The sequence below is a fragment of the Schistocerca americana genome, chromosome 1 (assembly GCF_021461395.2).
Source record: "Schistocerca americana isolate TAMUIC-IGC-003095 chromosome 1, iqSchAmer2.1, whole genome shotgun sequence".
Lineage (NCBI taxonomy): Eukaryota > Metazoa > Arthropoda > Insecta > Orthoptera > Acrididae > Schistocerca > Schistocerca americana.
In genome coordinates this window covers 949,953,577-949,979,082 of record NC_060119.1, presented here as the reverse complement: position 1 = coordinate 949,979,082, position 25,506 = coordinate 949,953,577, and the positions used below count along the sequence as shown (strand labels likewise).

Genomic DNA, 25,506 nt, shown 5'->3' with positions numbered 1-25,506 from the left:
CAGTTAATACACTGAGATTTTTTTTCTAAAACAGTAATAAACTTTATTTGCACATTTGTTTCTCCTCCAGGTTACAACGTAGAGGCAAGTTCTTATAAATTACTGATATCTTCAGCACGACACGAAAGTGTATATTGACACATTTTTGAGTCTATATGAGATTCGTCATTAAATTTTAACATTTTTAAAAGGTATTTCTTCAACACCCAATAAAGATTTGTTACTTCACGACACAGTAGAAAAATAGGTATCACAGCCGATATCTTCAGTTCACTTAGTTGAAATTGATTACGATTTATAATCACATTTATAACAAATTAATTCACATTTTACGAATAGAATGTTCCATTTAACATTGTTCAAGTCTATATGAATTCCAAATAGTTACTGCGATGGATTACCTTACCAAATTTGATATCGTGACACTTGTTAATGCAGATTGTAATTTGGCGATCATTAAAATATCCATAGGAAAAATGGTAGTTAAACTTTTTCTTTAGAAACAATGTGATCCACTCGTATTATGTGATGGTTCAGGAATTCTAAAGAAAAGAAGAAAAATACGGTATTATCAAGTCTTCACAATAGATATTTCTTAATATATTTCTCACTACATAGCTATACTTTCTGATAAACATTTCTCTACTATTAACTGGTAGGTATTTCATTACTGTCTTAATTCTACGAAGCTTTCGGTGTTAAACAAAACTTTGAATTCGATATCAAGTATCAGTATTACAACTAAGCTACTGAGCCAGAACTAGTCGGTTTTAGCATACGAGCGTAACAGAAAAGAAGAGGAAAACAGAATAAAGTACTACGGAAATAGTGGCTTAAAGAGTTCTCCAAAGAGTAATCGAAATAACTAGAGGAGAGAAGAGAAAAACATTTGACGTTACGTATTTTCATTCCAAGGAAGCCGCCGACATATTTGGTAAATCATAAGGAAAGTAGTAAGAAAAAAGTACCATAATAAGGAATAAAAGAGATTTAATGGACACTGGGGATAGGAATATCCGATAGAAAGCGCCGTGTTATGTTGTAAATACAGCAGTTGAATCACGAAAAAAATGTCTCCTACACTGCATGTATCTTCTTTGACAAGAGCGGTTGCTTAAAGACTTAAGGGTGAGAGGATATGTTTGTCCACTGCAAATTCTTTTTGACATGGTCATGAGTTTTACTGGAGTACCCGTAAAAACGAATTTTTAAGAAAATGGGTAAGATTCTTGCCACAGTTCGTTCGAAACACTTGCGAGATGAAGTAGGTTAAGAGGATGCTTGTGATGAGCTATTAACGACTACTGGAAACTTTCACCCACCTCATCCATCCCAAAAGGCACTAGTTTAGTCAAAATATAAATAACACTACACTGATTTAAAATAATTAGAAAAACTTTGTTTCTAAATGTCCGAATGATCGGGGATAAAAAAAACTGTCAAATACTGATATAACATAGAGGAAATAATTGAAGGGCTTGGCGCGTTGCTTGAGTTCTTATAGGAAAGAGGACCTGAAATCAAACTTGGGAGATATTGCGAGAAATGAGATAAAGAGCTGTTGCGAACACGGAACGACTGCTCACCTATTGGGGCGCGTGTGTCGAAGGAGTCCCGCTAATTCCGCCTTTTGCCACTGTCTTTCCTCTTCTATCTGCAATCGCTATTGTTTTCGCCATCTTGGTTGTTTTGACTGGGCAGTCGAGAATATACTGCTAAGCACACTTGCCCCACTTTCTGCGACGATAGTGGAGTCATCTGCATTTATTTTGGTTCCTGCCTGTAAAAAGAAAACTTCTATTACTACGTAAAACAGAAGTTAAGCAATATAGATCACCAGTCGAAACAATGAAGTGGTCGAACAAAATATTTTGATTCACGCCTGCAGAAAATCCTCTAAAAAACAACAGGATTCAGAAGAAAATGCAATGATGTACCCTATCCGTGAAATGTAGCATATGCAAGAATGTACATGTTAAAGGCCTGAACGAAACACGGAAGTAGTGCCAAAAGAATTTTATTAATTTCATTCTTTTCGTATAGACAAATTATTGTCTTCATTGTTCTGGGCTGCATAAACGTTCATGAAATCACGAGGAAAAAATAATGACGTAATCCACTCTATGAATAGTGCGCCTAAGGCGTTCAGCGTGACCAAGTTGTCTCCAAACACGTCTCTGGTTGAAGGCATATGCGACACTCATCTGTAAAGAGAACGTGGAACCAATCCTGAGCGGTGCATTCTGCATGTTGTTGGGCCCATGTGTACCGTGCTGCATGGTATCGTGGTCGCAAAGATGGACCTCGCCATGGACGTCAGGAGTGAAGTTGCGCATTATGTAGCCTATTGCGCACAGTCTGAGTCGTAACACGAAGTCCTGTGGCTGCATGAAAAGCATTATTCAACATGGTGGCGATGCTGTCTGGGTTCCTCCGAGATATAATCCATAGGTAGCAGTCATCCACTGCAGTAGTAGCCCTAGGTCAGCCTGAGCGAGGCTTGTCATCGACAGTTTCTGTCTCTCTGTATCCCATCCATGTCCGAACAACATTGCTTTCGTTCACTCCGAGGCGCCTGGACACTTTCCTTGTTGAGAGCCCTTCCTGGAACAAAGTAACAATGTGGACACGATCGAACCGCGATATTGACTGTTTAGGCATGTTTGAACTACAGACAAGACGAGCTGTGTCTTCCTTACTAGTAGAATGAGTGGAACTGATCAGCTGTCGGACCTCCTCCGTTTAGTAGACGCTGCTCATGCATGGTTTTTTTACATCTTTGGGTGGGTTTAGTGACATCTCTGAACAATCAAAGGGACTATGTATGTGATACAATATCCACAGTTAACGTGTATAAAGTAATCGTACACTATGTGACCAAAAGTATCCGGACACCTGGCTGAAAATGAATTACAAGTTCGTGGTGCCCTCCAACAGTAATGTTGGAATTCAATATGTGCTGCACTGAGAAGAGGTATGGATTTTGGTCGATGAGCCCTGGCACGAAGTCAGCGTACCAAAACGTCCCAAAGGTGTTCTACAGGATTCATGTCAGGACTCTGCCCAGGCCAGTCCATTACAGGGATGCTGTTGTCGTGTAGCCACTCCGCTACTGGACGTGTATTATGTAAAGGTGCCTGATCGTGTTGAAAGACTCAATCGCCATCCCCGAATTGCTCTTCGACAGTGGGAAGCATGAAGGTGGTTAAAACATCAATGTAGACATGTGCTGTGGTAGTGCCACCCAAAACGAATAGGGATGCAAGCCTCCTCCGTGAAAAACACGATCACAACATAACATCACGGCCTCCGAATTTTACTGTTGCCACTACACACGCTGGCAGATGACGTTCACCAGGCATTCGCCATACCCACACCCTGCCATCGGGTCGCCACATTTTGTACCGTGATCCGTCACTCCACACAACGGTTTTCCATTGTTACGTTTACACTCCTTCCACCAAGAAAGGTGTCGTTTGGCATTTACCGCCATGATGTGTGGCTTATGAGCACCCGCTCGAACATGAAATCCAAGATTTCCCACCTCCCTCCTAACTGTCATAGTACTTGCAGTGGATCCTGATGCCGTTTTGAATGCCTGTGTGATGGTCTGGATAGATGTCTGCTCATTGCACGTTACAACCCTCTTCAACTGTCGCCAGTCTCTGTCAATCAACAGACGTGGTCGGCCTGTACGCTTTTGTGCTGTACGCGTCCCTTCACGTTTCCACTTCACTATCACATCGGAAACAGAGGACCTAGGGATGTTTAGGAGTGTGGAAATCTCGCGTACAGACGTGTGGCACAAGTGACACCCAACACCTGACCACGTTCGAAGTCCGTGAGTTCCGCGGAGCGCCCCATTCTGCTCTCTCAAATTGCCTAATGACTACTGAGGTCGCTGATATGGAGTACCCGTAGTAGGTGGCAGCACAATGCATCTTATATGAAAACCGTATGTTTTTGGGGGTGTCCGGATACTTATGATCTCATAGGGTATATAACTGTCACAATCAACCTGCTTAGCAAGCTAGAAACAAACTTGCTAAGTAGGCACGAACTGATTGTGAGTCTCGTCTATGATTACTGTGCAAAACATGTATTGCCACTGCGGTGTTCGTCATTACAATCAGGCACTTTCAGTGCAGCCTCAATTACGTCAGGCCACAGAGTGAACTATTTGGTTCGAATCGAGTCGCAAAAGTATGTACTGCAACTGTGACAAGATTGGTTTATATTAGTGTCACGAAATATTAAAAAAGGTTACTGGTGATGTATCAGAAACATGCTGAAACCGAAAGAAAGTCTGGTTTGTGTTCACCTCAACAGGAATGAGCTATTTGCATTTACGATTACTTGCTGCCAAAGTGATACAATACCATTCAGAGGCAACACCGCGATCAGAGTGAAGCAAATTGAACAACCGTTCGCCATTAGTTTTAGAATTTAAAACGAAGGGACATGGTACATGATAGTGTTGAAGGAAATTATGAAACGTAGAGTAAAATAATAAATTTCCACGTTTACGTAAAGTTAAGGACGTGAAAGTTCTCTCTGTGCTGGTCTATAACACAAATTGACACAACCAACAACAGGTAATACTTCTTAACAACACCCACATGAAATGAGATATATTCGCAGTTTTACTGCTTTTGTGTGGGTGTTGTTTTACGCCGCGCAAACTTCAGCAATGATTTCGAAAGGAAATTCGACGACTGCATATCTCACAAGTTCGTACAAATACTATCTCGCTTTTAAAACAACCACAGAACGTCGAAAGAAGAAAGTGACGACGCCACAACTGCTTTCGACTGGCGTTTCTCTGAAATCGGAAATCGATTATGTGACTCCCACGGTCGTTAATTTTGAGAGGATTCATGACTCACATATTATGACACTACGCTATTTCAGGGCAACGGTCTATTGCAGATTTATCACAAACACGTCACTCTATGTACGATCTGTTGTAATTGCATGTCACTTAAGGACAAATCAACTGTAAAAGTCTTAAAGAGGTTCTAAGACGAACGACAATACTTTTCCAAACTTTAACCGATCACTGTGGTCATGCAGTAAGAGAGGTGCGATAGGGGAGACCAAGGAAGTATATTCACGTCCTGGTAGATGCTTCTTTCTCCCATCTTCGCATTTGTAACAAACTCTGAGACTTTCTCGTTCATGTAACAGAATCATATTCTATAGGAGCATATACAAGCGTGCTCTATCAGGAAAGAGTTTCATCTATTTCGTGACTTCATTCGGATTAAGAAACTAAAGATGACGCTGCTGCAAATGAACCAACAAGCAATGACATTCATATTCTCTCTTGTCACAAATATTTATCCGCCCTACTTTTTTCAAAATATTTCATGATTTCAAAGGGTGTGGTCCGGGAAGTATCTTACTGCTGAGAGTGAAATGAGCAGACGTGACATTTATATTCTTCCATGTCGCGAATACTTGGCTGCCTATTTCCGAATATGCTGTGATTTACAAGTGTCAATAGTAAGGAAACTAAGTGCACATCTTGAATTGCCATAAATCATATTTACAGTCTTGTTTGTCACAAATATTTAGTTGCCGTAGGATCCTTACCAACGCTTCCGTAAATCTGGCGGTCAAGATAAAGATCACACCACACAGCAAGCAACTGACGCCACGTGACCAGCTGCACGTGGCAGTACGTAATCGTTATAGTCACTCGTACACAATGACTTCCGAAAGTATGGAGGATAATAGGCAGTGAGGCTCCGCAGGGAGCGATGAACAACGTGTCACAGTCTCTCTCTATGTATACACTATCTATTTGGTCGCTGTTTTAGACGCCTTGCATCATTAAACGCCAAATCGCGACTCGTACAATCACACTACCATACTTTCAGTGAGTTTCTTTGCTTTTTCTATGTGGTCTGCCATACTGGAAACTGGCTGAGATAGACCTGAATTCACTCACAGCAGCAATCGGTATGACATGACACCCGTCTCCGTTCGCTGTCCGTTAGTACGTTCTTATGACCACTGTTTTTACCACATGTTGCTTAGCAGCGAATGGTGCACCATTCATTGTAGACCCGTTGGACACTTCGAGTTCCTTCACAAACAAATCTGACAACTTCATTCACTGGGTGATTATGAACACGCCCCAATTGGATCCTCATGTCTGCCGTTCTTTCACGTACTTACATCGACCGATACAGAAGCACTGATTGCTTGCAACAGAGTGCCACATACACGCTGTTTCAGCTCCATGATTTATGCAATATGTGGAGGGTATAAGGAGCACAAATTCCACACAATTAGCTGAGAGTGAGGAAACAGGATATGGCAATACACACAAAGACAACTACTTAATACTACACCTGGTCAAAGACATAAAATAGGCATATAAAACACATACGTGCATACCAAAATATAACCTCCCACCATAGGCATCACATAAATACATTCTATATACGGCAAATAAAGAATACTAAGTATAATAACATGGTGTGCATGTGTGTTCAGTTCACATGCTGTACTGAGAAGTACTCTTACTGGTGTAGGCGAAAGATCATCTTCACCAGCAGAACATACGTACAATGACACCATACTATAACTAAACATATATGGTATAAGCGCAATTGCGCAAGGTAAAACTACTCTTGTAGTCGAAAATATCGAAGAATTGAAAACCACAAATAGTGCCAAACAAAACTGATGGGGAAATGGTCTGACATGACGTAAATTGCATTCATTAAGTTGCACATGTTTATTACGTATTATAATGAATCACGATCCCCTAACATTACCTATTTCGTATACAGAGATAAACGATACCATGCATAACATTGATTCTTGCGTAGGTTAAAATTATGTCAGCTGTTTCACTAAAAGAACTCATATGATATTTTTTCCGATGTGTTATATTTCAGGTTAAAACGTAGAAAAAAAGAAATTAATATGTAACAATCGATATATACTAACAGTTAAAATTACTCTTCTTTTAAAAATAATTGAAATTACATAATTTGTGGCATACTTAAAATTGACATTACTAATTGCACAATCTAATGAGAATTATTAAATTTATCTCCAGATTGATTTACAAATTAATTATATATTTTAGCGAAGATTCTTCTCTGCTAAAGGAAGTTTGCAAACTCTTTTGCTTCGTAAATTTTTGTGTTGTGTTGTGATGTTGAAAGATGTGACAAAGAATAAAATAGAAGAATAATACAGGCTCATCTTCATCAGTTATTTAGATATCAAGAACCTAGAAAATCGAAATTTCAGCTGCAAGAATGTATCCCTAGACAAGACTTTGAGCCATCGACAACAACAACGAGATAATGAAGATAAGTAAAAAGTTATTCTTATGTATACTTGAAGCCTCTCGAAAGTTTCAAATTTGTGCGAAGATAGAGAATTTTTATAGTGATGTGTGGGAGGGTAAGATTGCAGTATACATAGTTATTATAGAATTACTTGTTTCTGATGACAGACAGCTGTTAATTAAATATGTGACCATATTAGTGTCCCATCGCACCCAAGACTCACTGAGTCTTATGTACAATGCTGTTATTTTTCTGTAGTGCCCTATGGAAGGGTTATTGGAAACTAACTCGAGAAAACGCTAAATAGTTTGTGTTCCGATCTCATAAACGAAACAGGAAAATGGATTTTCTCTATTTACCTACCACTAATATTAGTTGTTTTTATTTCACTTCTGAAATACTGCTTTTTCCACTCCGAAAATATTTACGCTGAGTCATCTCCAAAATACAACGTCTATGGCATTTATCTCGATAGTTCGCTTCTACTTCCGTAACCCTTAATCACTTAGTCTAATCTTTGCGTGATCTGGTATTCGATATTCCCTATGTTTTACAGCGACCTACCCTTCAAAAAACTTATAGCCGCCGTGTTTGTAGGTTTGTACGTTTTCGTGCATTTTACACGTTACTGATACTTACAACAAAATGTTATTTAATCTGTGTTCGGCAACTGCAGTGAACGATGGTTGCTTGGAAAGTAATGCGATGCATTTTTTTTCTGAGCCGGAAACAATGCTACCAATGCGAAACGTTACGTCTGTATTATTTGAAGTCTCGTGAGTGAGCGCGCCAAGTTCCTGTCACTTCCGATAGATAGCGTAGCTGCAGGAATGTTTCAAAATGGCATCTGTAGGGGATGTAAGTTCCAAGCAATGTGCCGTCATTTAATTTATCACTGCAGAGAAAGAAACTGTGGGGGATATTCACAAATGCTTTTGCAAGGTCTATGGAGCATCTGCGGTCGACGGAAGTATAGTTAGTCGCTGGGCACGGTGGCTGAAGTCATCAGAAGGGGGTTCGGCGGAGCTCCACGGTTTGCAACGGTCGGGGAGAACATCCACGGCTGTCATACCTGACGCACCTGACCTAGCCCCGTCAGATTTTCACTTTTTTGGGCCATTAAAGGATCCATTCGTGGGAGACGTTTTGAAGAGGACGAAGAGGTGATTCACACAGTGAAGCACTGGCTCCGCCACAAGGACGAGGGCTGATAGCGACAGGGCATACACGGCCATGTTTCGCGCTGGAGGAAGGCCATTGAACGGGATGAAGATTATGTGGAAAAATACGGTGTGTAGATAAAACACCATTCTTTCGTATGTGTAATTCTCATATAAAGAAATGTTGAAGAAAAAATGCGGTGCATTACTTTCTGGGCAACCCTCGTATTTTTAAGAAAATTTCGCATTTCGTACTATACAATATAGGGCTAAAAGCTAGTATATGCCTACTACAGTACATGATATATTTGGCACTAACGCCAACGTTTAATAAAATGATAATCAAGTACTGAAAACGCAGCTGTGACCTAACTTACTTTTCCACATGCGATTAGTTATAACGAACAGAGATTAATTATAACTAAGCGTGTTATTTTTCAATTACATTGTCATATACTATCGTAATTATACGATTTTAATTCTTTGTTTATTCTTCATCCGGTGTTTTGTTTTGTATCTATCGCAACTCCGTTTAGAAAATTCTGTGAACGAAGTAGTAACAGACATACAACAAGGAATTAAAATCGTATAACCACTCTACAATATGCAAATACTAACCAAATTTCTTTCAGATTGTTATTACCCGCTACGGCAATATATTTCATTTGGAAAAGTAACGCAGATGTGTGACACTTGACATATGTAAATGTAAACTGAACGTGCCACACGAGGATTAAGCTGGCTGCATTTGTAAGTCAGCTGTGTAGTCATTTCATTTGTGCTGGAATGTAGCAGTCGAGGTCGGACAGCCTGATTTAATCATTTGGCAGCTTAATGACTCGTATTAATGACGTCAATGTTACAGACAATGCGCAGCACTGAAATTCCGCCTGCAATATTGTCGTGGAGCGCACACGTATTTGGCGAGCTGTTCACACGCACAATTCACGTTCGCTCATGATATACTTCCTGTACAAACAACGTTGCAACTCCCCATGTTATGGGCCATTATTGACACCATAATTGATTACTAAGAAGTATTCACTGGGAACACATTAAGTTAGCGCAGGTGAATGAACTAAAGGCTACGAAAAGAAGACTAAGGTTACTGTATTATGTTTCAATGAAATTCACGAAATTATTTCCCTTACTTAAGCGGTTTAGTTGTTAATGTATTCACAGTATGTCACAGAGTGCGCACTCTCTCTCTCATACATACCAAACTGCGTACTGTATAGCTTGGTATGAATGTAGATTTACCCGTTGCATACTTGTCATGAAAACAGTCAGATTTTTAACCGGCTGGCAGTGTCATAATACTGCAACACAGCCGCTAGGGTGGAAAATCAACGGTTTATAATGTGCATATTAGTTCACTGGCCTTAATATGGCAGCTACAAATAATTCTTACCGACCTTGCTCAGTGTTAACTGTGGATTGGAAAATGTGGCGTTCCCGAAGTGAAATTTCTTCAGCGTCACCATTCATCCGTTTCGCCAAGTAGGTGCTTCAGTGGACGCACCTGTCAGAAACTGCAGAACATTGCGTTCTAGAACATGCGTGAAGTTAGGCTATTCCATCTAAAAGGCTAACTGGGAGCTTATAAATAAGCCTCCACCTCGGAAGTAAGCAACCAGTTTTGAACCGAAACTTCATTATCGTGTAACCTCTCATTCATCGGAGGCATCGAAGTCTATTACGAAGGACGATTACGGTTTGACGACCCGTCGACAACGAAGTCAGAAGAGACGGAATACAAGCTCGGATTGAAGCATGATGAGAAATAGAATCGAGAGTGTCATATTCAAGCCGGCCGGTGTGGCCGAGGGGCTCTAGGCGCTTCATTCTGGAACCTCGCAGGTTCGAATCCTGCCTCGGGCATGGATGTGTGTGATGTCCTTAGGTTAGTTAGGTTTAAGTAGTTCTAAGTTCCAGGGGACTGATGACCTCAGATGTTAAGTCCCATCGTGCATAGAGCCATTTGAACCATTTTTTGTTATATTCAAAGGAAACACCCTAGTATTCGTCCTAAGCGGTTTGAGGAAATCAGACGACGGTTTTTATGTGTAAGCCGAGCCCTCCTCGTATGTATACCATCTTTTTAATCTGCTGTTTGTGACTTCCTGAGCATCAGAAAATTAACTTACCCAATGGATAGGACCAATGATAAGTTAGTTCCAAAGCCCAGCTAAGACTTGCTACAGATGAGAACGTAGATTGTGTGCATACAAACGGTTTCTTTTCTTTGATTGCCTTATGCTTCCCTTTCTAAATCCCTCTCTTCCACTAGCTCTTCATTTCCTACTAGCCCTTTCACACTACGTCCTGAAATATTTTCTGAATGTATGCCAATCTTAACCTTGCTCCCCCCCCCCTCTCCGGTTTGCACCATCTGCAGCTCCCTTTAGTACAATGAAGGTTACTTCCTAATGTCTTAACATACGTCCTCTCATATTGTGCCATCTCCTTGTCAGTGTTTTAAATATGTTCCTTTCCTCACCGCTCCTGCGAAGATCGCCCTCATTCTTTATCCAGCTAATTATCAGCATAGTTCTGTAGCATCACATATCAAACGCTTCGATTCTCTTCCGTTCCTGTTTTCCCGCTGTCTGTGGTTCACTACCTTACAAGGCTGCGCTCCAAACGTACATTCTCATACATTTCTTTGTTAAATTAACATCTAAGTCCGACAACAATAGATTTTTCTTGGACAGGAATATCCTCCTTGCATGCGCTGATCTACTTTTTATATCATCCTTGCTTCGTCCGTATGGTTTATCTTGTTTCCAGGGAAGAAGAATTCCTTACCTTCGTCTGCTTCGAGATCACCAGTTTTCATGTTAGTTTGTTGCTGTTACTTGTCATTACCTTCGTCTTTCTTTGGTTTATTCTCAGTCCATACATCGTACTCATTGGAATGATCATTTCTTCCACAGATCATGTTTATCAATAATCTCATTTACGATGCTCTCCTTTACTTTGTTTGTGTTCTGTTCACTCCTAATGTATATTCTGTACTCATCAGACTGTTCATTCCATTCAACAGGTCCAATACGACTTCTTCACTTGCACGAAGGATAGCAAAGTCTCCAGCGAATCTCATCTTCCCACTCTTGAAACATTCTTTTTTTCCAGTCATCGCTTCTTCTATGTGTAGACTGAACAATAAGGCCGAAGAATATATCCCTTTCTTACACTTTTTTTAATCCGAGTACTTCGCTCTCGGTCTTCCAGTTTTATTGTTCCGTCTTGGTTCTTGTAAATACTCGTATCGTATATCATCTGTCTCTCCCTTTTGCTTACTCCAATTTTTCTAAGATTTTCGAACGTCTTGTTCCGTTTCACAGTGTCAAACGCTTTTTCAAGGTCGACAAATCCTATGACCATTCTTTATTTTTCTTCAGTCTTGCTTCCGTTATCAAGCGCAACAAGACAACTGTCTCTCTGGTGACTTTACTTCTGCTAAAACTAACCTGATCGTCATCCAACAAATACGAATTTTCTTTCTCCGTCTTTGCATATACTATTCTTGTCAGCATATTGGTTGCATGAGCTCTTAAGCTGATTGTGCAAACGTTCTCGCACATATCGGCGGGTGCTGCATCCGCAATTCCGTGAATGATATTTTTCTGAGAGTCTGATAGCAAGTCACCCGTGTCATAGGTTACACATACAACGTTAAATACTGGTTTGGTTGCCACTGCCTCCATTAATTTTATAAATTCCGACGGCAAGTAATCTATTCCTTCAGATTTACTTCATATCGAATGTTCCAACCTCTTTTAAATTCAGACTCTAATACAGGATCTTTGAGTCAACAGTCTTCTGAATGGTTTCATGCGTCCCCCACGAATTCCTCTCCTGTGCCAACCACTTCTTCTCAGGGTAGTGCTTGCAACCTAAGTCCTCAATTATTTGCTGGGTATATTCCGATCGCTCTCTTCCTCTGTAGATTTTACACTCTACAGCTTGATGGAAGCACCATGGAAGCTATTCCTTGACTTCTTAATACACGTCTATTATTCTGTCCCTTCTTATTGTGTGTTATCCTTATCCATTTATTCCTTTCCTCCCAGATTCTCCGGAGAACATTGTTTCCCTTATCAGTCTGCCTAATTTCCAATATTCCTTTCTAGCATCACATCTCTAATGATTCGATTCCCTCCTTTTCCTTTTTCAACAGTCCATGTTTCACTACCTTACAATGCTGTGCTCCAGGCGCACATTCTTAGAAATTCCTTCTTCAAATTAAGGCCTGTGTTTGATACTAGTAGACTACTCTTGGCCAGGAATGTACTTTTTGACAGTTGTATGCTTTTTATTTCCTCTCTACTCCGTCTGTCATGGATTACTTTGCTTCCTTGGTAGCTGAATTCGTTAATTCCATCTACTTGATGATCATCAGTCTTGATAAGTTTCTAGATGTTCTCGTTTCTGCTGCTTGTCATTAGTTTCGTTTTTCTTTGATTTATTCTCAATCCATATTCTATATTCAGTAGACTGTTCATTCCATTCAGCAGATCCTTAAATTCTTCTTCATTTTCACGAGGATAGCAACGTCATCAGCGATTCTTATCATTGATATCCTTTCATCTCAAATTTTAATCTCACTCTTGAATCTTTCTTTTCTTTCCGTCATTGCTTCTTCGGTGTATACAGGGTGTCCGTAAATTCCCGATACAAACTTTAACATTACGTTCTGTATGTGCAGTATACCGGGTTCGTTTTCGTTTTGTGATAATGTATACACGTAGTGTTTAAGTGTCAATACAGACAAATGTGCTTAAGGGATAAGCTTATTTCTTAAGCACACTTGTTTGAATAGAGACTTAAGTATTACTTGTTGCGCTATGTTGCAGTTCTAATTGTTTTCTAATAATTGTACTACATCACGCCTAACTCAATTCCTCAGTCAGAAGCGGGTGAATTAAACATCTGAATTGAAACTATCGGATAACGGAAACGGGGCTTTTCTGGACGTGGGTCCTATTAAAAATATTATGTACTCACTCCACTATACATGTCCAAGAAGTTCGTAACGGGGCTTACACCCTCTTTCATTCAAGCATTTTTTACTTGGTCTTCCACTCTCACTGATCTGTCTTGGCTCTTGAATATATTGTATATCACCAGTCTTTTCCTGTACTTCACACTACTTTTCTCCGAATTTCCAACATCTTGCAGCATTTTACACTGTCGAACGCTTTTTATTGGTCGGAAAATCCTATGATTGTGTCTTGATTTTCTGTAGTCTTGCTCCCATTATCAACCGTGACGTCATAATTACCTCTAGAAGTCTTTACCTTTCCTAAAGCAAAACTAACCGTCACATAACACATCGCCAATTTTCTTTTCTATTCTTCTGTATATTATTCTTGTCAGAACCTTGAATGAATGAGCTGTTAAGCTGAGTGTGCGATTATTCTCGGGCTTGTCGACTTTTGATATCTTCGGAAATGTGTGGATGACGTTTTTCCGAAAGTCATATGGTCTGTCGCTAGACTCATATAGTCTACACACCAAATTGAATATTTGTTTTGTTGCCACGTACATAATGATTTCAGAAATTCTGGTGGAATGATGCCTATCCTTCCTGCCTTATTCGATCTTAAGTCTTCCAAAGCTGTGTTAAATTCTAATACTGGATCCCCCGCCTCTTCTTCTAAATCGACTCCTGTTTCTTATTATGTCATGTCATCAGGTAAGTCTTCCCCTTCATATATTCCTTTAATGTACTTTTTCCTCCTATACGCTTTGTTATCTGCTCTTAACGGTGCAATTCTCACTGCACTCTTAATGTTTCTGCCCTTGCTTTTAATTTCGACTTTTCTGTGTGCTGAGTCAGTTCTTCCAATAATCATTTCTTTTTAGACTTCTTCACATTTTTCATGCAACCATTTCGCCTTGGCTTCCCTGCACTTCCTACTTATTTCATTCCTCATCGTCTTGCATTTCTGTACTCCTGAACTTCCCTGAAAATTTTTGTACTTACTTCTTTCAACGATTAGCTGAAGTGTTTCTTCTGTTACCCATGGTTTCTTCGCAGTTACCTTCTTTGAAACTATGTTTTTTCTATTCAAATTCTGTGACTGTCTTATTTAGAGATGTCTGTCCCTCTTCAACTGAACTTCCTACTGAGCTATTACATATCGCAGTGTCTACAGACTCATATAACTTCAAGTGTATCTCTTCTTTCCTGACTACTTCCGTATCCCACTTCTTTGCGCACTGACTCTTCGTGCCTAGTCTTTTAAACCGCAGCCTACTCTTTATCATAACTAAAATTTGAGTGTATATCTTCTCCTGAGTGCGCCTTACATTGCAGTATCTGATTTCGGAATGTGTGCCCACCCATGATGTAATCCAACTGAAATCTTTCTATACCCCATGGAGTTCTCCAAGTGTATCTCCCCACCTTCAACAGTGTAGCAGCTATTAATATTTGAAAATCACTGCAGAACTTATAATTCCTCCCCTCTCATTCTTAGTACCAAGCCCCTATTTTCCAATAACCCTTACTTCTGCTCCATCCCCTACAACAGTTGTTCAGTCTCCGCTGTCTATTAAATTTTCATCTTTCATTAAATACTGAATTACCCATTTAGTGCCCTCAAATACTTACCTCTCTCTTCATTTTCGGCCTTCGACCCTGGCATGTATTACTGACCTATCGTTTCTGTCTATTCTGATGAGACCTATCTGTCCTACGTTCCTGTTCATAACGAATCCTACTCCCGTTATACCATTTTCTGCTGCTGTTGATATTACCCTACGCTCATCTGACCAGAGATCCTCGTCTTCTACCAATTTCACTTTATTGACTCCCACTATATCAATATTCAGCCTCTGCATTCCCTTTTCAGATTTTCTAGCTTCCCTACCACTTTCAAACATCTGTCATTCCACGCCGCGACTCATAGAACGTTGTCATTTCGTTAGTTAATCATTCTTTTTCTCATGGTCACCTGCCCCTTGGCAGTCTGCTCCGGGAGATCCAAATGTGGTTGGGGGGGGGGGGGGGGGGGGGAGGGACAAGAACCGAATCTTTTGCCAATGGGACATCATTATTACACATTTTCAGTTACAGGCCACATCTTCTGTGCATATACATTATGGGTCTTAATCGCTGTGGTTTCTATATCCTTCTGGGCCCTCGTGTCGTTGGTTATTACTGATTCTTCCGCATTTAAAATCAGTTCCCCACCCCAAGAGTAAGAGAGTGCCATGAACCTTTGTCTGCTTTTTCTCCCTGTTTGAGATGGCGCTTGGCTGAATAAGGTCGACTTCTTATGCCGGGAGCCTTCGGCCACCATTGATGATGATGTTAATTCAAAATTTAAACGGTGGTGGGAGCCCGAAACCGAGGACGTTTGGATTGCTAATGAAAGGTGGTATCGCAGCCAAGCAAATAAGAACTCTGCTTCATTAGCTCGAGAACTGTGGATCGAGTTTCGCTTCCGGTACTCTCTTTTTATATTATTCCTACGTAATTCTAACAACTAATATGCATATTATGCCGAGAAATTGTCTGATGACCCAGAACCAGTTACGGATGAAACCCGAGTTTGTTTCGCAATTAACTTACCGAAAAAACCATGCACACTTAAAGATTCGTCGTTCATTACAAATGCTGTACTTCGCAATAATTATTGTTCCCATGTTTAAATGATCAACATCATCCTGATTCTTAGAGTGATCCATAGGTTATAAATTGTACTTGCACAAATGTCGATAAAATAATATGAATAAAATGACTGCACTGATTTGTAATTTGATTAAAAGTCTCTCACTGCGAAAATTTTTCTCCTTGTTTATGTTAAACGATTATGAAAATAATGTTAGTTTGCACTATAATATTTTCCCACTTACTGACAAGAAAATATGGCAAGTGCCATAACTCAAATCCCTCCATCCCAGACACGCGCTTTACCATTCCTTTTTTCTTTCCGATACAGAAATAGAATGCTTGTGCCGACAGGAAAGAACGGACACAGTCAGCTTCAGCGTTGTTGGAGATAAGGTAGGTACAGGTCGAATCCCGTGGCCTGGCGCGATACCTCGGAACTGGCCTGTCACTGTGCTTGTCCCTCCCATGGTACTCGCTTGTTTTAAATTTGTTTATTGATTTCCTTGCTTTAAATTGTTTGAAACCTTGCAACTTGTTACACAACAATAAAAATAAAATATGGAACGGAATCGAATTTCATCCTACATGACCTCCGCTTCTTAAAAAAACAAAAAAATAAATAAAAATTGTTTTCCGCTCGTTGCCTGCAACAATTTTGTTCATTTTCTTTTTATTAATTAAAAAGAAAAACAAAACCAACATGGCCGCAAAGATGAATTAACCTACCTAACAATGTGATCATGACGAGAATACCACAAGGTCAGGTTAACTCAACCGATACCTTGACGACGAAATGCATTCCTATTGGCGAATACATTAATTGAACTCGCAATTGCAGATAAGGATATGGCTCTGAGCACTATGGGACTTAACATCTGTGGTCATCAGTCCCCTAGAACTTAGAACTACTTAAACCTAGCTAACCTAAGGACATCACGCACATCCACGCCCGAGGCAGGATTCGAACCTGCGACCGTAATAGTCGCGCGGTTCCGGACTGAGCGCCTGAACCGCTAGACCACCGCGGCCGGGCAGATAAGGATAACCATCAGCTGTAGATGGTACCTTACTCAGAATAACTCAGGCACTGCAATATCGTATTGGCGAATAAGTCGCGATACCGTGGCATGTGCAAATGATTTCTAATTTCATTGGCCACATATTAGTGGAGGGTGAATAGGTCCCTTTCGCTCCCTTCTTCTACAAAGTAATGAAGGTAGCGGCCTTAACATCCATCCAATTGTATCTGATATTACTATCGGAAAGGAGGATGCGTCTGGACGCAATAGGATATCAGCGAAAAGGCAGTCTCAGTGGATCGGGTCAGAAACGCTAATTGGTTTTGCCAGCGCCAGTTCGCTTCGTTACCATGACAGGTAAATCTATCTTGTAGAGTATCTATTGTGAGTCAGTGACTACACAGATCCGCAACACTACGTCCAATACGAAGGAGAGGCTCATTGCTGGATAATAGATTGTGTACCACGAGATACGATCAAGACGCCACCGCCAATGGTAAAACAGGAATGCTAACACGAAATCACACCGACTTCCAAGAAGTTTGCTGTGAAGCCCGTTCAACTTCCGTTGTACAGTCAATCCCTCTGCTCCACATTAACAAAAACGAGGTAGTGAGGCGTTGCCTCTATAGAATATCTGCACCCAAATAACTGACAGCAATACAAAATTCACAGACATGTTTTAACTGGAAACTGACTCGACCAACACTGCCAGACGGATCAAGACTGCCCGGCCGCAGACAGTAAAATAACAGAGATATGAATGAGTGTATATGGCGAGAGAAAGCCAGCGCGGTGCACCGAACAAATAACGTGATGCTTTCCCCCTAGAGCACGCGCACGAATAAACAGCTCTTATTGTTGTAATCGGAAAATGTGATACTTCCATAAAAAAATGAGTAGACAGCTGCTATAGTTTCCAAGACTTCATCGAAGGATGAGGAGAGATCTGTGGTGTAATATGTTTTGTACAAGTTATAGGTATGCAGAGTACGAATTTTCTGAAGCAGGTTAAGGGAACACCATTCAAGCCCCAGGATTGCTCCTGAAATGTTCTCCGTAACCGGCTTTTAATTAAGTTTAACCATTTTGAGTGGACAGGGTCAATTATGACTGTCAAAGATTTAATATCGACCACCGTCGACCACGAAATGACAGTATTAATTTCATGAATATATATTTTTCTTCGTTGACGTGGACATCAAGTACACGGCAAAATACACGCAAAGTAGCCCGGAGCAATATAATCTCAGCGAGAGAACGTAGTTAACACCATCACATCATCCGGAAATCTGCGCATCGAGATAGTCTCGCTCTTTAGTGTCCATCCTTGTAACTGACCGGACCGACTATTCTTGAAGAATGGGCTCAAGTGATAGAATACACAATGACATTGAAAGCGGACTTCCCCGAGTGAAACCCCTATGGATGGTAACATGGCATATCAGTTGGCCGTTGACAGCCACCGAAGCTTGAATACCCGTAAACACGTTATACAAGACCCTGTGTGCGTCAACTGCGAAGCAAACGGCTTCCAGTATCTGAAACAGGAAGCCACATTTGATCCGGTCGAAAGCCTTGTCAAAATCGAGACATGCCAGAGCACTAGGAACAGAAGTAACAGTGGCCTTCGACATGATATCACGAAATTCTCCTACTGTAGTAAGAATAGTACGACCTGGAGTAAAACTCTGATAGTCAACAACAATTTTGCCTAACAAAGCACACTGCCATCTGTTCACTGCCCTCTCCACAATCTTATAATTAGAATTTAATGAGCTAATCATGCGAAATTCATCAGTTGCTGCCCGACCAGAACTTTCAGAAATTAACAAGATTTTGACAATTTTAAATGAGTCACGCACAATCACACCTCTCAACACTTTATTCAAAAGTAATGCAAAAGTAGTACCCAAGAAAGGCCAAAAACGCATACGACTCCTTAGCCAGACCATCTAACCCTGGTGATTTGCCAGAAGGTGATGTAACAAAGTGGCATCATCACATCATCACATTGAAATCCCTCTAAAACCGCAGCATTATGAGCAGGTGTAAGTTTACGATCCAAACCCTGGACAAATAATTCGGATGACGTATCGACAGGAACTGGTACCTCACACAGGCCAACATAGCAGTGATGTATGTCTTTTTGTGATGTCATAATGTTGCCATCCTCTGGAGTGAGAGACGTGACGCATACAAGTCGACGACGAGTCTGATGGCGAATGAGACGATATAAAGAAGCCAATTCATCCGCTACATCGTAACATGGTTTGAATCATGTCCTTAACCCTTCCGTTTGACGCTGTGTCAATCGTAACAACTGCGCCTTGACGCGCCTGACGTCTAGAATCCGTAGCAGAGCCTGATGTGGTCTTCGATAAAAGTCACGCAAGAGGACGTAGAAAAATTCTTGCTTCCTCCGTAATTCCCGCGCTCTATCAGCGCAGAATCGTATCAGTGTTTTTCTGATCTTCGGCTTTGCCGGTTGAACCTATATTTCCAAAATAGGGGGGTATCGCGTAGTTGAACGGAGACTACGACCCCACACTTCCCGGATCACCTCATCAAGAGAGGAATCCTCCAAGTGCACCACATTCAACCTTCAGGGAGATCGAAACAATTTCATCGACTGTGCCTTGTAATTTAAAGCAACAGTCATTGCGCAGTGGTCCGTGAAGCTGGCATTGACGACATGGACAGACAAAATTGTACCACACACCTTACCAGGTAAATAAGATGTGTCAAGCTTACTGCTGGAAGTAGCATGAAAATATATATATTTGACTAGAGTCGGACATTTACAGACCCAAACGTCCTTCATTTTCAAGGAACGAACTAAATCTTGCAATTCCCTACAGATATCAAAATTGTGAGACTGGCCTACAGGATGCAACAAACAGCTAAAATCCCCGCCTATCAAAACATTCTGCAGGCATTCCCGTAACAATTAAACACCTCTTCCTCATGAAATCGGGAACGGCCTGGAGTGCGTCCGCTACCGGGTGGTGCATGGAGGAGAATCGGGGTCACGTGAATAAAAGCACAGCCTATTCCTCTAACTTACTAAGAACTTCAATCCCTTCGATGGGAATGCTCTCCCTAAAGAAATAAGGCAATCCCCGTGGAACTTTCGGGAGCCACATTAAGCACACTGCAAAAACCAGGGAGAAAAAAGCGAGTAAAGAATAAGACATCCACAGAGGAATCATAGATAAACTGTCTCAACGAAGCAAGCCCTATTATCATTCAAAGAAAGAAATGTATAAGCCTGACTACTTTAACAACAAGCAAATAAATTCAATGTGCTGGCCAACTGAATTAAGTCATTAATGAGTGTCAATATCAATGGCTGATTCCCATGATGAAGGGGGGCGGGGGGGCTCCCATTCCCGCCTCTGTAATATTTACGTTTCTTCTTTTTACGAGACACCACCCGCTCAGGTTGAACGCGTTGTTTGCAACGACTACGAGGCAGTTCAGAATCGACAGTACGACTTAGGCGGTTCTTCAACATTAACCAGAGTAGGTTACAAACAAGGTGCCACATAGATCCACTCCGTAGGATGGTATCCTTGCAAATGGTTCAAATGGCTATAAGAATTATAGGACATCTGAGGTCACCAGTTCTATAGACTTAAATCTACTTAAACCTAATTAACCTAAGGTCATCACACACATCCATGCCCGAGGCAGGATTCGAACCTGCGACCGTAGCGGTCGCGCGGTTCCAGACTGTAGCGCCTAGAACCACTCGGCCACCCCGGCCGGCGCCGTTGAATCACAGGAACATCAGAAGTCTCAACTTCCCCGCCCGTGGGCTTTTCCGGATGAGACACTAGAGACCTCAGCAGCTGTTTCCGCTCTATCGACCCCATCAGGAATGCAGGACTTAGTGAGGAGTGGGCGAGGTGTGGACGTATTCGACTCCCCATCACCCGGTGTCCAGCGTCTCTTATGTTGCACTGCAGACTAGGCAACATCAATTTTGGGACCTAGCTGCAAGGATAAAAGCTGAAAATCGGGAGCAATAAACTGCGCATCCCTGTGTTGTTCCTTTGTACCCGGGGAAGACGTTGCACCAACCTCGTGAGGAGTGGAAACGAGGCCAGCTAACATCAATTTTCTACGCTGTTCAAAACAGGATTTCAATGCTAACCCCCCCCCCCCCCCCCCGCGGGAAATTAGACCTCAGGTGGGCTCTTTCCTTGTAGAGAAAGCATCTCCCCACTTCCCTGCTACACGTGATATGTATGCGCTAACTACAGATCTGTAGATAGGAAGAAACGTTACATTTAAGTATCATCTTCACTGAACGGATTCCGCTATAATATTTTAACTGGTACTGAGCGGGCCACCGTTCGTGTCGTATACCCGTCACATCACCAAAAGGGAGCAACTGCCGTCAACTTCCAACGGGAGACTGAACTCTCGGATCCGTGTTAGCAAGCCACACCATACTTAGGGAGACATCACGATCCTTAACGGGAACCGAGCGAGGTGGCGCAGTGGTTAGACACTGGACTCGCATTCGGGAGGACGACGGTTCAATCCCGCGCCCGGCCATCCTGATTTAGGTTTTCCGTGATTTCCCTAAATCGCTCCAAGCAAATGCCGGGATGGTTCCTTTGAAAAGGCACGGCCGACTTCCTTCCCCATCCTTCCCTAATCCGATGAGACCGATGACCTCGCTGTCTGGTCTCCTTCCCTAAAACCAACCAACCCCAACGGGAACTCGAGAACAATGGTGCAAAAGCAACCTACCTACTTGTACTGGATCCAAAAATTTTATGAAAAATACATAGTTATCAGAATCAAAATTGGCAGTATGAACCAGAGAAGATGTTACATGAAGAGCCAATCATGAATTTTCAAAGATCCGGACTGCACGGAAGCCATCGATTTATCGAAACTAAAGCTGACTGCACCTTTTTTTTGGAACAGATTTGGAAAACATGATGGACATTATAAGTGGACTACACCGCTGGTAACAGACACACACCACAACTAATGCAACGGACCAAACAACGATGCGACGCGACGGTGCAGTGAGGCGATAAACTAACAACTTTCCCTATCGGCGCTGCCCCAGGACCACGGGTGTTCCCTATCGACTCGAATTTACTCTTCTATCACGTCATCAGAAGAGTCGTCCCTCTCATGGATACATTCAATGTACTCATTCCACCTATCCACTCTCTCCTCTGCGTTTAGCAGTGAAATTCTCATTGTGCTATTATCTTGCTACCTTCGCTTTTTATTTCACCGGAGATTGTATTGACGTTTCTACACACTGAGTCAGTCCTTCCGACAACAGTTTATTTTTCACATTCTCCACATTTTTGCTGCAGCCATTTCGCCTTGGCTGCATGCACTTTCTTTTTAATTCGTTTCCAAGTGATTTATATTGCTGTATTCTTGTTTCCCCCAACATTTTTGTACTTATTTCTTCCGTCGATGAATTGTAGCGTCTCATTTATTACCCATAGTTTCTTCTCACTTAGTTTCGTTGTACCTGTTTTCGCCTCTTCACCATCTTTGATTGTCATTTATGGAGATGTCCACTAGTCTTTAACTGAACTGCCTGCTCTGTGTTCCCTACCGCAGTTTCCACATCTTTAGCGAACTGTAGACGTGTCTCAACACTCCTGAGTACTTGAGTATATCACTTCCTTCCACACTTTTTAGGGGCTATTCTCTTACCCTACAGCCTACTCATAACCATTACTAAATTGCAATCTCGCTCTATTTCTACTCCTGGCTATGCCTTACAAATACTTAATTTTGAAATCTCTGACCATCACATAATACAGCTGGAATCTTCCCTGTCTCTAGGCATTTCCACGTATACCTCCTCCTCTTGTGATTCTTCAACAGAGCATTCACTGTTACCTTTTGAAATTTATCGCAGATCTTAGTTCGACTTTCTTGATTCTCATTCCTGTTCATATCTTTCCGTAACACTTTCTTCTATTCCTTATTCCTTATTCACACACGCGTTCCAAACCCCATTGAATATTTGATTTCCACCTGCCTTTAGGAAATGAATAACATCTTCGAGATCTTCATATACCCTATCTATATCTTCATTTTCTGCTTAGGATGTCGGCATGTATCCCTAATCTACCATTGTCGGCGTTGGTTTGCTATCGAATGTTATGACAACAATCCTGTCACTGAAATGTGCACAATAGCTCACTATCTGTCCTTGTTTCCTATTCATAACGAATCATGCTCCCACTACACCATTTACTGCATTTTTTAATATTACCGAGTATTCGAGTGACCAAAAATTTTTGTCTTCTTTCCTTTCACTTCAGTGATCACAATTATACAATCCATGCACTGATTCATAGTATGTTAACGTGTCGTTGATTATTCCAACTTTTTCTAATGGTCATTTCCCCTTGGCAGTCCCCTCTCGGAGATTTGAATGGGAGGCTAGTTTGGAATCTTTTGCCATTTTAAAGAATGTTCTGGCGTGACCACAAACGCCGGAACGAAGATGTGGAACGCAACAGCATAGAAGGCGGGGAGAAACCGTCGAGCAATCGTGCGTGGAATTGAACTACTCTGCGCCAAGAGCGAAAACGCCACTCCTGCTAGCCTAGGCGACTCAGATCGGTCCAGTCTGCAACGGGATCAGTGCTGCGCTCTCAGATTGTCGTGATCGGTATTATGTGTTTACTTGGACTTAATGTATAGCAAAAACTTCATTGTTTTCATGTCGCTTCTCGCTAGTGGCAGCCGGCCGCTGTGGAAGAGCGGTTCTAGGCGCTTCAGTCCGGAACCGCGCTGCTGCTACGGTCGCTGGTTCGAATCCTGCCTCGGACACGGATGTGTGTCCTAAGGTTGGTTAGGTTTAAGTAGTTCTAGGGGACTGATGACCTCAGATGTTAAGTCCCATAGTGCTGAGAGCCATTTGAACCATTTTGTTAAGTCCCATAGTGCTAAGAGCCATTTGAACCATTTTTTTAAGTCCCATAGTGCTTAGAGCCATTTGAACGCTAGTGACATGTGCAGTAATAAAAGTTAAGTATTGTCAATTTGATTTCTACAAATAAAACTACTAATATTATCTGTTTTCTTGTATAGCATTACGAGAACACAGCATCATTTAGGCACCCTATAAGCAACGAGTGGGCAAAATCCCACAAATGGTGAAGAGGTGTTAGAGAAAAGCAATTCCCGTGCATGATGGCCATGAACTTTGGAAATTCTTTCTTGTCTTTACGTTGCAGGGGCGTATATTGCTTTAACAGTTTCTTGTCGTTTTTGCTAATGAGTGTTTTCAGGTGGGTGTCGCAGAAAATTTCTTTGTACTTATTTTTGTCTATTTTGCTTGCCTTACCTACTTACTGCATTTGTGTCTTCCCACATGCCCTCCCCTCCAGTCCCTCCCCTTGCTCAGGCGACGCGGCTGCAATTGTTACTTGCCACACAGCTAATGCAGATGTTTCAGTTCTACAGTCAACAAATATCTACCCTGCTCCAAACAGTGCAGCAGCTACTCGCCCACGCTGTTCGCCCAACAGAATGAGCACCACCTACTACAGCTGCTATACCAGCTTTTCGACAGTTTAGTGAACAAGACGAGGAATGGCTCGAGTGGCTGCACCAGTTCAGTGCGCATATAGTACCTCACAACGTCCCAGATACTGTGAAACTTGCCTATCCACGGTTGGAAGTGCAGGGTTCCGCCTCATTCAAAAACGTTTTCCTAACGCCACTCCGAGTGACCTTGCCTATGACAGTATTAAACAGTACCTAACAAATTATTATGACCGACAAGTGAATGTGGTAGCAGCTGGATATCAGTTCTTTAATTGCAAGAAACGGTCAGAACAAACATATCGCAAGTTGGTAACAGATTTGCAGGGTATGACAAGGAAATGAAAATTCAAATGTGCTTGCGGTGCTTTATATTCAGATATTATTTTGCTTAATGCGATCATATACAATGTGCCTGATGTCAAAATCAGAGAACAAATTTGGAACAGTCCGATCCAACATTTCAGCAGGTAGTGCAAATTCTAGATCAGTATGATTGCGGTGCCTTGTCGCCTCATACATTTGAGTGGCCAGCTATTTGTCGAGTTGAGTCCTTAGTTGTCATCGCTCCATTCCGCACCGACGGCGTGCGCTAAAAACGCTGAGTAAACAACCTCCCCAAGCCACGTACGCAATTCGCTAAACAGGCAGCTACACAGGCGAACAAAATTAAGTCTTGCCCTCGCTGTTATACACGGCACAAACGCAAAGACTGTCCCTCCCGCCATGTTCAGTGTTACGCTTGTGGAAGGAAAGGACGTGTGCAATCTGTAAGTTTGCAACGGAAGAAACATAAGAATTCAGCCCACTCACAAAACTCTACTCACAAGGCCATG

At 41.7% G+C, this 25,506-nt stretch overlaps 1 protein-coding gene across 1 annotated transcript in view; it reads right to left on the bottom strand.

Annotated features, from left to right (window-relative positions):
* Nucleotides 1–23: 23 nt before the first annotated feature.
* The window catches only part of LOC124595497 (nephrin-like), a 720,042-nt gene continuing 694,559 nt past the window's right edge, over nt 24–25,506 (bottom strand). The window contains exons 15-16 of the mRNA XM_047134264.1: nt 1,587–1,780; nt 24–542 (exon numbers count right to left, since the gene is read on the bottom strand). The gene's annotated coding sequence lies outside the window, so the exon portion shown is untranslated. The remainder of the gene's footprint in view (nt 543–1,586; nt 1,781–25,506) is intronic.